Source organism: Anolis carolinensis, chromosome 3 (genome assembly GCF_035594765.1).
Source record: "Anolis carolinensis isolate JA03-04 chromosome 3, rAnoCar3.1.pri, whole genome shotgun sequence".
NCBI lineage: Eukaryota > Metazoa > Chordata > Lepidosauria > Squamata > Dactyloidae > Anolis > Anolis carolinensis.
Window position 1 is genome coordinate 240,668,627 of NC_085843.1, and position 14,772 is coordinate 240,683,398.

General features: G+C 37.3%; 1 long non-coding RNA gene across 1 annotated transcript in view; it reads right to left on the minus strand.

Moving 5' to 3' along the window:
- Positions 1-714: 714 nt before the first annotated feature.
- LOC134298096 (uncharacterized) overlaps positions 715-14,772 on the minus strand; it is a 97,877-nt gene continuing 83,819 nt past the window's right edge. The window contains exon 3 of the long non-coding RNA XR_010005070.1: positions 715-1,497. This is a non-coding gene — a long non-coding RNA (uncharacterized LOC134298096). The remainder of the gene's footprint in view (positions 1,498-14,772) is intronic.

Genomic DNA, 14,772 nt, shown 5'->3' on the forward strand with positions numbered 1-14,772 from the left:
GTGTACATGAACATGTGTGCCAAGGCTATTATCTACAGAATGATAGAGTATATTTTGTACAAACAAACCCTCTAGAACAGTGGTTCTCAACCTGGGGTCCCCAGATGTTCTTGGCCTACAACACCTAGAAATCCCAGACAGTTTACCAGCTGTTAGGATTTCTCGGAATTGAAGGCCAAAAACTACTGGGGACCCCAGGGTAAGATCCTGAAATGCCTTCCCTCCAATAAAGAATGAAAACAAAAGAGAAAAATGTTCAAAACTTACAATCTTACCTGTATAGAGGAAAGTTCAAAATTTTTTTCTTCTTGTATGAGAATGAAATAGCTGAAGATTTCTATCCTGAGACAAGAATGCCTCCTTCCTTTCTCATCATGGCTGCCTTTAAAGCATGCATGAGCAGTTCCATCCTACCCAGATGTTGTGAACCTGAATATATACAGGTTGGTGTCAGCTCCATGAGGAAATTTAAATTGAAAAGCATATTCAAATTAGTATTCCCCAAGTCCTTCAACCAGCTGTCATTTCTTTTCTATGTGTTCTTGATTTCAAGGCTGGAATTTTAAACACCACATGTTCTGTGAATTACTATGAGTGAAGCAAAAGAAAACTAGAAAGACTGATCCCTTTCTGTCTTCTAGAAGTCATCAGTTTGCCTTTGTAAGCAAATCTCATGGAGGTTTGTGTTTAAATTTACATTATTTGGGAGCTACAAGTTTGAAACAAAATTGTACTAGATGGTCCATGGGCCAGATGGTGTAAAGTAGCCTAGCTATGAAAATGTGTCCTTTCCTAAGTAGCTGGGAGTTCTCTAGTCAGTTCAGCCACACAGATCATTTGATTCACCTCTAACAATCCAAGAAAGTATAGCCATTTGTAGCAGATTTTTTAATACAGGCTAATTCATTTGTGCCCATTAAGAGATAAAGGAAGTTGTGCACCACTAATTAGTAAGTTATAAAAGTACCTAGAAAAAAATGAGTTATCTCACTTGATTTGGAAGAACAAAATAACATGATATAGGGCCAATTCACACAACCACAGAAGCAAGTTGGAATATAAGACATGGTGATTTTTTTCTGTAAAGGGCAAAGTCAAAATGGTTTCAAATTCATTTACTATTAAGGTGCTAGAATCCCAGCTAAATAACATATTTGCATGTTCAGAGCATTGTTGTGCATGTATATTGCTTTGCATGATTTTTTAAAAAACCTTGGGAATGATAAAATTAGTAAATAATAGCCAATTAGATAAGATCAGGGTCTCTCTCTCTTTTTAAATAATATTGTATTGAAAGTTTTAAGATACACTAAAATTCTACAAATGCACAAAAAGAGAAAAAGAAGAGTGCGGTGGAGGCTCCTTCTTTGGAAGCTTTTGAGCAGGGGCTGGATGGCCATCTGTCGGGGGTGCTTTGAATGTGATTTTCTTGCTTCTTGGCAAGGGGTTGGACTGGATGGCCCACGAGGTCTCTCCCAACTCTATGATTCTATAATTCTAGGGAGGGAAGAAAAGTACTGTAAAAAGATGAAAAATTAAAACAAAGTATAAAACATAAAGATTAAAGAATACAAAAAATATATGATTTCCATTCTTTCCTTCAATGGTATAGAACATTTACATTATGTCAAACGTCTCTGAAAAGAAATTCAACTGTCTTCTTCTTTTCTTCCCCCTATTGAATTACTTCTTAACAACCAAATATATTTTTCATATTCTTAAGGTTGTCATGTTTAGCATTAAAATACCAATCATTATCTTTCTATATTCCTGTCAGACAGTTAAGCCATTGCATCATATTATATCATGATATGTAGGATTCAATTTTCTCACTTTTGATAACAATTTACTAACAAATTTACATAATAGTAATCCTTGCTAAATATATCTGTAAGTCTTTTGCATGATATACAGCATGACTAAATCCATTTACCTTTAAACTCTGTTGTAATTTTACAATTACTTTATATTTGAATACCAGTATTTTTTATCAAGTTTCATTTTATAAATCCATTTCAAAGCATGTCCATATCTCACTGTCCAGTGTCTGTATCCAAATGTCATAACCTTACTTTAACAAAATGTTAATTCTTTTATATGATTTTACATTTAGTGGTTACTTTTCTCATCTTCCATTTTGACAATGACTTATCTTCTCCAATCTTCTCAAATTCACTTTTTTAGTTACATGTGCATAGGCGAACACACCTCCAGTGGGTGGGTGGGGGGGCACTGCCGCAATGGCCCTTGCCCAGTAAGTCAGGCAACACATAACTTGCTATTACTTCCATCTCCTCCCAATTATCTGTTTTAATCGAGTTATTCTATGGTAAAGGTAAAAGTAAAGGTTTTCCCATGACATTAAATCTACTTGTGTCTGATTCCTCTATATTCTTTACACATCAATTATAGACTAGCCTCCTACTTCCTCTTCCCTTGCTCTACAATTCCCATTTTACAATCCAGAATTTCCTGGACCTTCTTGTTTTTACATGCAAATTTATTCATTAAATCTATTTCAATTTGGTTATCCTTACAATTTCATAATTCATACTTTCAAGATTAGCTCCTTTCCCACTTCCTTTAGTGCAGCAACACTCTTGCTGATGTCAGCCAGTGCACCAAGGACAAGGTAGGCTGGGAACCACTATGACACAGGGATCGGGGGACCCTATCGTGGCCGCCCAGTGGTGTTGAAATACATTTAGCACAGCTGGGCAGTAGACAGGCCTGTAGCTGGGGGGGGGGGGATTAAAGATTCAACCCCCCCCCCCCCCCGGAAATGTGGCAAGTTTTAAAAACCCTGGTTTACTTATGTTATTTAGCTGGTTTTTTAACCTGACACATTTTTTTTTGGGGGGGGGACCCTTAATACCCCCCTGGCTATGGGCCTGGCAGTAGAAGCTATCTCCTCCCTTCAAGTTGGAGGGAGATCTGTGATGCCCTTTGAAAGCTCTATGGGTTGCTGATTGGGCCCACATCACGGGTCAGTGTAAAAGGGCCCTCATTTATACTTTTTCAGAATAACTAGTGATCTGTCTTTTAAAAATGATAGTACAGTAGAGTCTCGCTTATCCAACCTTCCCTTATCCAACATTCTGTATTATCCAACACAGTCTGCCATTTAGTAGTCAATGTTTTTGTAGTCAATGTTTTCAATACATTGCGATGTTTGGGTGCTAAATTTGTAAATACAGTAATTACTACATAACGTTACCATGTATTCAACTGCTTTTTCTGTCAATTTGTTATAAAACATGATGTTTTTGTGCTTAATTTGTAAAATCATAATGTAATTTGATGTTTAATAGGCTTTTCCTTAATCACTCATTATCCAACATTTTCACTTATCCAACGTTCTACTGGTCCGTTTATGTTGGATAAGCAAGACTCTACTGTACATACAAAGAGAGGAAATATGAAATATTGGACAGAATTCTCTATTCTCTATTCTCTATGTCTATGTTGTATCATTTTGAGTTTACTTATCTACATAGCAAGGGGGCTAAAGAACCCTGTGAGTGAATCTTGAAAATTTGTAAAAGAACACAGCAAGAGTGTCTCAATGTGCACTGGGCTCTCCCAATGCACCTCAACACTCCTTAGCCAATGCCCCAGTGTGCATATTGCCCTATTGGCTAACAATACACAGCAATACCATTGTGCACAGGTCCCATTATGCACTGGTCTCAATGTATAGCTCCACTATACATGTAACATCAGCGTCTTGACAAATGTTGCAAGACTGTTCAATTCTATTTTCCACAGACATACCTCTGTATATAGAAATGTAAGTCATCAAGGGAATTTTAGCCATTATGTTTTTTTAAAAAAAAAAATGGCAGGGAGCTGGTGGGTGAGCTGGGGAGATTTCATCATATAAATAAAATGATATACATTCATTCATGAGGAAGTTTAAATCCAAAAATGTGAGAGCAACAACAAATCCATGAAGAAGCTTTTCTATAAAAATACCTTTAGGGCAAGGTAAAAGATAACAGAACAAATTGTATAAAAAGTGGTAGCCATGTTTCTTTGTCTATTCAAATATTTCTGGTGACAAGCTTGTAGCAAATATAATGCATACAGCTTTTATAATATTATTTCATTTCTTTTAACACTTGTTTTTACAGGAATGGGGAACAAGCTTGCTGCTCACACAGAGCCCCCCACCTCACCACGGCTTCCTGAAAGCTGACCTTGTGGTTGAAACGAAGCAGCACAATAAAACTGTTGTTCTACGAAGGACACGCTTCACATACTTCCATTCTGTGTTTTCAGCAGCACTTGTATGAGAATCAATTGGCTCCCTCCCTCCCTTGCAGCCTTTAATTGGAGAACAGAAGATAGCGCTTTATTTTCATTCAGATGGAGGGCTTTTCACAAGGACAAGGTTGCCAGGAGGAGTTACATGCCGTGCTGGTAGCTATTAGAAGGGAATCCAGGATGTTTTTCCTTAACTAGATAAAGCCTAAATTTATTCCCTTCCCATTACACCCAATAATTCTGACGATGTATTGCCTTTCGAAAGCTTTCTGCAGCTGTTTTATTCACTAATAATTCCATTTTCTCCCAAAGACAGAGCATGATTCTAACAATAGTATTTCAATGAATAAGCAGTCCTATTTTTCCATTATACCCTATTAATGCTGACACAAAAGAGGGGAGCATCTTTCATAAAACTCTGTACTCTTTCCAAAGTGCTCCCCCACTTTAGCCACTTCTTAAGAGGGCTTGCAAAACACAGAAATTTGACAATTACAGAATAACATAGAAAGCATAGCTCTTGGTGTGATTTTGCTTTGTGGATCCACAAAAATTCTATCCATAGTGAAGACAAAGCTTCTTATCCTCACGACGATTTGAATTGAAGACAAATGTGATCAGCCATACTGTGCATTATGTCATCATGTTTTATAAATGATAGACTGAGATGACAATGTTTTCCTTTTGTTGTTGTTGTTTCACAGAAATTGTTGTGAAAGGTATAGATCAGTATAATAAGTTGTTGCACATAGATGATACTTAGGTTAATATTAAAAATAAACATATTTCACTGCCAAACTATCTTTCACCTTAAATATATATATGGGTGAAATTTTAATACAGTCCATTATTCTTAACTTGATTCATTGTGTTTCCTAGAGATGCCATTGAATTTTTATTGGGGGGAGGAGGTGCACAAAAGATGGTTGGTTGCCCAAATTGAGGGATGGATGTAACCATACTTTCTCCACTCCTGATTTAAACCGTTATTTTTAATACAATTCAAACTTCCTTCCTTTTCCTTTAAAGTACTGCCTCCAAAGAATAGGAAAGGAAATAAGGCAGTTGATCGCCGAGCCTGAAAAAATAGTTTGCACTTTTTGGTGAATCCTTTGAGGGTATTCTACTTTACCCAGGGCAATTTCAGGGCATGTTTCTGCTTTCTTCTCTTCTGGGGTCTTTGCTGAACATTCTATTGGATTCTAAACATAGGCCAAATTTATTTATGGTAGTTACAAATGGGTAACGTAGATGTACACATACTCATTACTATAATATGTACTGTATTCATGTTCTTTAGGTAGCCCCTAGTTTAAAGACTACTTGAGGGCTATGAATGTTCCCCAGTCTCCATTTACTAGGCAGAGGCCACTGCAATCAACAGGCATCAGTCCCTCTCTCAGTTGAGAAGAAGCTGGCTGGTGTTGCCAACCTTCCTCATGCAAGCAATCTCTGGCATGAGGGGGAAATTGCAAAAGGGGTCTTGCTCTTGCCTGTCACACTGGTGATTGCTTGCAAGAGAAGGTGGGAATTGCAGTCAACTGCTTCCTGAATCACAAGGGAACAAACACTTATCGATTGCAGCAGCTGCTTCCCAGTAACTGGTGGTTGAGAGGTCAGGCCATTATTCATTGTATAGCACCACAGTATTTGGCACATTTGTAAAGCCTATAAAAGGATTCCAGCCATATTCATCAATTTTTCTTACAATTTTTCACCAAGGACTGAAGTTTATAAAGATTGGCTTCCTTGTTATAAAGCTGAACCACAAGATAGATATTAAAAGGATTTGACAAATGATAAATAGGTGCACATCCAACCAATCACATCAGTCCAATAATTAGGAATGCAACAAATTCCCTTGATTTTCATTTCTAAGAACAACAATTGAAACTAAATTACCCTAAATATAGCAACAGATCTTGCATTGGGATTTTTTTTAAAAAGAGAAAAGGGTAATTATTTTTATAGAAAAACTTTTCAGAATTAAATGTATAATGGAAAAGGCTTTGAGTTAGTAAACCGGTCAGCAATTGAATGGGAAATGATAATCAGTACTATTTAGAGCTGATAGCATCCTTTTTTGGTTTGAATGGGGAACATTCCAATCACTTGTCGAATTAGATGGGAGTGTAATGGCTAACTTTTCAATTGGAAATAATTTGCAATTAAGATAGAGTTCCATTTCTCTTTCACTGTCAAAGTCAACCTAAGTAAATTTTCTACCTCACTTTTTCAGGTACACAACTTACTAGATGCTCACCTTGGTATTCTAAACACTCAATTCATGTGGCAAGACCCTTTCACCTACATGACACCCTACTGATTTCACAATCTAAATTTATTCTCCTCTCCCCTTCTATGGTATGTTTTCCCTCTCATATGCAAACACCCCAAACTCATTAAGCCACAGAATGAACAGAAGTTTGATCTTCTCCACAGAAATGCTGGCAAGACTTCACAGCGAGCTCACCAGGCGGTTTTGCTTGGAAGCTGTAAGACCTTCCTTTGTAACAAAGCAATCTGAGAGCCTTTGGCCTCCTGTGGTGTGTGCCTCCCCCATCCTTATGCTCTCTTTGCATTTATATAAACCACAGATAAAAAAAGAAGTGAAATGGAAAACTGAAAGCAAATAGAAATGTCCATGGCACAGTGCCTATATTTGGTATGCTTTCAGGTAAAACAATAATAACAATAAAAACAACCTCCTCCCCCCCCCCTCCCACCTCTTCCTATGGCTCAAGATAGGGAACAACAGATTAAAATATTGCAACAAAAAATAATAGGAACACCAGTTTTAAAAAATAAACCATCCATTTGAGAAGTACCAATTAAATCTTACTCTTCACTGGGAACTGTAGACTGTTATACTATAAACCTGGTTGGAACCAGTTAACTTCCTGAGCTCCAGTTATATAACTGGGATGTTTAGAAAATGTCTACTAAACATCTCAATTATATCATTGGAGCTCATGAATGTTATTTTTTTTGAATACATCTTTTGCCATCTACAGGATTCTGAGTTCCAGATCAAACAAGGAAATTTACTAAACAGTTGTAGTCATGCAAGAACAACCAGTGTCTACCACTGTGATTGACTATTCCTTTCAAGAAGAATTTTGATTCAGAATAAACTTGTTCAAGGTCAATTAAGGAAGTATAGAAAGCACTTTTCTTGTGTGCATTTTACACAGAAGCTTTCTATACACTAGTTTCTTCATTAGCTTGAGTTCCCTATAAAACATATGAGTTCTGCTCTGATCTAAAACACATGTGCTCTGTCCTCATTTTAATCCCAACTTGAATTAAAATTTATTCCTAAATAATTTCTAGACTCAGGTTCTCAAACATGGGTAGAATCAATGAGAAATCCTAGAAGCTCCTTGGTCAGTCAGTCCATACAACTGTCATAGCATATCATTTCTGTCAACATTATTGTGTAAGTTTCAGAGTCAGGGTATAATTAGAAGGAATATTTCAGCTCTGTCTAGGTAGTAAATGTCATATAAATGTATGGTATTTTGTCATTTGGACAGAAAAAATGTTGGGAGATAGACAGACGACTAGTTTCCACAAATTAATTGCGCTGCTAAAAAAAGAGTCTAGATATACAACACCAATTATATATATATATATATATATATATATATATATATATATATATCAATGAATAAAATATTATTTTCAAGCAATGGAATTAGGACTCTAGCAATTAGTTCCAAACATGCAGCTTCCATTTTTTCTTGGGAACACAGTTATTATATCAAATATATTATATTTTTGCACCAACTTCCCCTCTCCCAGCATGGTTCATGTTACATTATCACTGCATAGGACGGAAACATGTTCCAGTGGCTGTAATCAATTTCTAAGTTCACTTTTTGTTTTAATGACCATGTCTGTCCAGAAATTGTCTCTGACATTTTATAAAATAGAAATGGAAATGAGGAAACATAAAGCATGGTCTCACAAATATAAAATAGGTCACTGCCTAGACCTTCAACTACTCTGCTTTAGCTTTGTTTTCATGTGTTTGTGTATGTTTCTCATTTTAATAGGATTTTCATCAAACATTAATGCAGACAAATTGAGGCTGATGCTAAAAATGAGCATAGACCAACAAGTACACTATGCTCTCTAGAAGCTTTTCATTATTCATTCAGTCTTTTTTAAGGTATAGTTCTTGTAGCTGGAATATCTATATACATGGAAGAAGTCTAGTTGATATCATCTTGAAACAAGTGAGAATTCAGTTTTTCTTGTTTCCATATTTCTAATTATGAAAAAAATCAATTAGGTGGTGAAATGGACATATGTTACTAACATGGTCAAATGTCAGATCTGGAAGCAAAAAACTCAGTTGAGATCTCTGGTCATTCACCATAAGTTATTAGTGTCCTTAAACAAGAAACCATAGTTTCTTTTATGTGATACACATGAAACAGATCCACATTTTAAAGAAGAAAGCGAGATACCAGCTTCTTTTCACTTCAACAACATTAGGCATGGGTTTTGAGCTGGGGATGTCTTTAATGGCGACCTCTATATTTTCAGGTTTCCATGGGAGTTGCACCCCTTTGCAGTGGGGATTCCAGCTCTTGTAGAATCCTGAATGTAGAAAGGTCTAGATGTATGTAATAGAATAATGGAATCTTAGAGATAGAAGGGACAACAGTTCTTCGCCAAAGGACCACAATCTCCTTGCAAGCTGGAACTGAAAAAAACATTATTATCTTTATTTTTTCTCACTTCTGACTGAAATCTAGTATTTCCTTCACTTATGAATGTATACAATAAATTATAGTAATTTTCATTTGACATCACAATTTTTTCAGCCATATATTGAAATTATGGCATTTGATAGATGATATTAAATTAAACATGATCACAGTCCTGCTGTGTACAAACTATTGTTTGGCATGCTGTTGTTTAGTGTCACAAAACTATTTGCCACTACATTCTGAGAAGGGTGTTATGTTTTTTTATCTGACTGGCAAAGGTCTCAATGGAACAGCAAAGGTTAAGAAGCCCTGTTCTAAACCAAAACCCTGCTATTCAAAAATACACAATTACAACACTTCCAATAGATGTCTGCTAGGGCTCTTCAAAAATCCAGACACGGGTCATAAGTGATTTGGTAAATCCATACTTATGACCCGTGTTACGAAGCCAGTGCAGTGTGCACACACCCCACACACACACAGAGATGAATTAAAACACTCATGTACAGAGATTTCAAAAGAAGTTCATTATTTTTGTAAGTTATGGTGTCAGCTTCTTCTTCGTGCAAGCAACTTGGTATATCACATGCCCTCCTCAGCCTATTAGGGCTGAAGAAGAGGTGAAGGGAGGAAGTGCTCCTTGTATTTCAGTTTCCTTAGTTGCCATTGTGAGTGAGCTAAACTAGCTTGAACTAGCCAACCTCTCCAATCAGCCATATCAGCTTTACTGATATGCCATAAAGGAGAAAAACTATGCAAGAGTCTAAGCTCAGGATCTGCAAAAATCTCTCCCCCTCCCCCCAGAGTCTGAGAGAGCAAAAAATTCCCTAAAATCAGTGGATCTGTGGATCTTTCTGAAACTTGGGGGGAGTGATGTAATGTTGTATCATTGTAGGGAAATCCAAGGGGATAGGTCTTGTAGTTTAAAAAACCTTATTCATAAAAATTCCAAAAAAAAATCCTAAAAATTAGTGGATGAATGAAGCATTCCAAAACTTGGGGTGGCTTACAGTGGTAAATGTGTGCCACAATTGTGTTTATTTATTTATTTACATCACTTTTACCCCATCCTTCTCACCCGGAGGGACTCAGGCCGGCTTACAACAGTCGGCAATTATATTGCCCAAAATACAATCAATAAAACAGTAACAGAATCCATAAACAATAAAACAGTATCGCATTAATTAAAATTCTAATTAAACTCTATTAAACCATGGATTATAAAATTTAAAATGCATATATAGTTAAATTGTAGCAAGTTTAATCTTGATAGCCCTAAAAATGAGGGAGAGAGGGGGCCCTTGGAAGTATCCTCATTGGCACAAATGGGCAAATAATGTAATGAAAAACTAACAAAGTTTTCAGAACTTCATATTAGATATGACATGGACCCTTCAGGAATTTTTCAAAACACTTTAGAATCAAAACAGGGGTTGCCCAAATTTTGTAAATTCAAACTAAATGGATTTTTGGCACCATGCACACTTCTAATGTCTACCCAACCTCTGTTGGAAAATCTCTAGAGATGGAGAATCTATTATCCTCTTTGGCAGTCCATTCTACTGGTGAACAGTTGGAAAAACATTACTAACCTTTAGGTAAAAACTATTGTCTTGTCATTAGAACTCATTGCTTCATGTTCTAGTGTCTGTAGCAATAGACAACAAGCTAGCTCCATTTTTTACATAGGTTCCCCCCATATTCATGGCTCATTTGTGGATGTTGTAGGGCCCATGGGGTGTTAATATATGTTGGGTAATACAACCCAAAAATAACAGATCTTATGACCTTTCAAATTTTGTGGCCTCTAGTTCCTGTCAACCCCTTCCAACCTAGTCAGTGGTTAGAGATGATGAGATAGCTATTTCATCAACCTCTGGAGATCCATAGATGCTTCAAATCCTCCCACCATCATATAAATTTCTCTGAATCTCTCTTGAGTAGCAGAACACACATGTAATAAGAAGCACAATAAACAATTAACATACCCCAATCTAAAAGGAGAGAAACACCAAGCAAGTCCTAAAAGGTAGGAATATGAATTGCCCCTCAGCAATGTCACATTTTTGTAAATTCTTTGCTCTTGTCAGATGTAATGAACAGGCAGTGCTCCCACTACACTATTATACATTCGACACAAAGCAGGCATTTAAATCATTCTTGGATCAGAATGGCCCAAATGCCAGTGCCATCACATTTATCTTTTTAATTGAAGGAAATATTTTTGTCCTTTTCATAGACTTAATTAGGTCTTTGTTGCACAAATTAAAAGCACTATCAACTTATTCCAAAAGTCAGTTTGGAGATAACTATTAACTAAGCAATTCTGAAATGACTGAATGTTCTGCCCCAGGACAGCAGTAGCTATATTGTTATGTTAATTTATCCTGAAAGTTGATAAAACATGCCCCCTGTTAATGAGGATGACTCAGGACAAAATGAATATTCTCAAACCAAAAGTTTGTGACAAGGTGGAAACTTTCATCCAGAACTTTCTTAGAACTGCTGGATACTAGATCTGCAGCATGCTAGGCACCCATTTGCAGCACACATCACTGCTGCATATTTATTTCTCCTTTTACATCCTTATTCCATTTAATGTGCAATTGTACACGGAAGAGTAGTGAGTTTCTCCTTCCTAAGACAGATGACTAGTTTAAATCCTTTGAACAAGCTCCTTTATTTGCAGAATGGGTGGATTTCTTCTGTTCCATAATATCTTTACATCCCAGGGGTTTGTTCTGTGTGAATTTATCTTACATTCTGGTTAATTTGTAGAATTTTGGAGAAAATCACTTCAGGTTTGCAGACATTTGCAGTTCCCTACATCTTTCCATTCCTTCAGCTCAGTTGGAAATTTTCCTGTTCTATGGTATTTGTGTGTTTGTGTGTGTGTGTGCTCATTCAATCTGTTCTTTTAGGGGCATCCATTGTCAAAAAAAGCAATGTGCAAGCCAACTGATAGAACAATAATAAAATAAAATTACAACCTCTTAAAAGAACATAAAACTAAACTGTAAATAAAATTTACAGCAGTAGAAAATAAAATTACTTTTAAAAATCTGGTGAAATAAAACCACCCACAAAGCAACCTGAAATATTAGGAAAACATGCTTTTGAAGCAAAGTCAGCAGAGTGCCCTATGTATCTTTCTAGGGAGGATATTCCACATATCACAGGTCACCACGATGTAATGATTCTCACTATTGAGTTGAAGAAGAAGGCTTCTCATGGTGGATTTAGAGTTTTTGAAGGTGCATATGAGTGAGACAGAGTGGCCCAAACTATTTAGAGCTTTAGCATTAGAAATCTGGCTCCAAAGATGCAAAGGCAGAAAGTGTAATTGATGCAGCAGAATGGATTTATAATATTCAGAATACTTAGCTCCTATAGGCATTCTTTCTGCCACGTTCTGTACCACTTGACACTTTAGGGATATTTTTAAGGGCCACCCCAGGTACATCTCATGGAGCAATTATTTAACTTGTCATTGGAGCACTTCTTGGCTTCTCTATATAATACTAATTTGAGAAGCAGTTGCGGGTAATCAAGAGTGGGGTTACCATACACCTGAACTGCACAAATTTTACCTGGATTCTAGACATCCTCCTTCTTGGATTGTCATCTGGACTGGATTCCCAGCTTTCATTTTTTTAAAAAAATCACCAACCTTTGTAGGAGCTGAGATATGGGGCAAATGTGTGGGTAATTTTCTTTATGGTTGTTACACGGGAATAAACCCAACCTCCCTTTCAAGCATAATGGTGCAGTGGTGCAGTGGTGCAGTTGGCAGAGTGCAATGAACAAAAGAGGGGCACATTGTAAGGATATAAGGTAAGATGAACAAAGAAGTAGAAAGGAAAGGGAAATGAATAGTGTGAGCAATTAAAGAAGCAAGGAGGATTCAGTTTGAATACATGCGATACGGTGAGGTGAGGGATGAATTAAGAGGGAAAGGCAAATGAACAATGCAAGAAGCAAAAAATGAAAAGTGACAAGGGTGCGAGGTAAGGAATGGAAGAAGGGACTAGGAAGAAAGGAACAATGAAGTTAGAGACTAAGCAAAAGGGATAGAAGGGAGGATGAAAAGTACTGTAGCAGGGTGCAAGGAACAAGGGAGAGGGCATGAGGTGAGGCTATGTGCAAGGTAGGATGATACCATGAGAGGAGAAGAGATGGGAAATGCAGCAAGAACAAGAGAAAAGCACATTACAGTCACATTATGTCGGTTCAGGGAAGGGGATGCATGGAAGATGGGCAAATTAGGAGTGCAGTGACAGAGGCAAGGTGAGAACAATAGCAGCGATCTTCCAGCAGGAGAGAAGAGGTGAATTTCTAATTAAGGTAGGTGTTATAAATAACCAGATATTATTTATTTTATTTATTTACAGTATTTATACCCCACCCTTCTCATCTTGAAGGGGACTCAGAGCGGCTTACATAACACACATATGGAAAACATTTGTAGGTAAAGGTTTCCCCTGATGTTAAGTCCAGTCATGTCTGACTCTGGGGGTTGGTGCTCATCTCCATTTCTAAGCCGAAGAGCCAGCGTTGTCCGTAGACACCTCCAAGGTCATGTGGCCGGCATGACTGCATGCAGTGCCGTTACCTTCCCACCGGAGCGGTACCTATTGATCTACTCACATTGGCATGTTTTCGAACTGCTAGGTTGGCAGGAGCTGGAGCTAAAAGTGGCCACTCACGCCGCTCCCGGGGTTTGAATCTGGGACCTTTCGGTCTCCAGCTCAGTGCTTTAATGCACTTCGCCACCAGGGCTCGATTATACAATTAACAGGACAGGCAACACAAGCAAAGGTAAAGACAGGTTTTCCCATCTTATTTCCAGCATCTTGGAGGTTCTGCTTGACTTCGGCCATGGGGGGGGGGGGGGAGGGAGTGCAGTCGCTTCATCTTTCATGCTGAGGAGCTTTCATCCTGATCTATGTCCTTAAGGATGCCTTTATTACTTCTGCACTAATTATTTACTTGTATTTCTGTTTTCGACCTGCTAGGTGGGCAGGTGAGCTGGGGCTTACATCAGGTGCTCACCTTGACCCAGGCTCAAACTGCCGACCTTTCAATCAGCAGGATTTTTTCTGCAGCACAGCAGTTTAGCCCACTGTGTTAGCCTGGCCCCTTCAGATTTTGGGGAAATCTGAAGAAATCTTGGTAAAAATGTTCAGATTCTGGGAAATCTGAAAAAACGATGAATAAGATAAAGTAGGTTTTATTAATTAGACCACTGGCTGTATCAATACACTTGACAAACAAAGAATAAAATATAAAGGATTTTTAAAGACTATCTCCATATTTATTTGTTTTAGGAGTGCAATATGGTTATTTGAACAGTTTAATTACACACACATCCTACTAAACAACATTGGTGTTTACAACTAAGCAATTGTGCATAGGAGATTCAAATATCTGTATTCAATTAGGAATACTATTTACTACTGCAGTGTAAACTATCAGGGAAACAAACATGCCTGAGGATGTAGAAATGATTTATATCGAGAAGTAAAAGAGTTTTCTTAAGGGCGACATGCATCTGTATTAGCACTTGTTTTGGTTTTTTTTCTTGAGCAAAGGAATACCTCTTGAAGTTTTCAAGGGCTTAGCTGTGCTAGTTTTGAAGCAAAACCAACAATTTTTATTATCTGTTCTTATCTATGCAGCAGTACATATCTTTACAAACTTTGAAATTTTATTTGGCTTAAATATTGGGGACTGCAGCCCCCTACATCAGAGACAGACATGAGAACTGTTGCCTCAGCTGACCAAT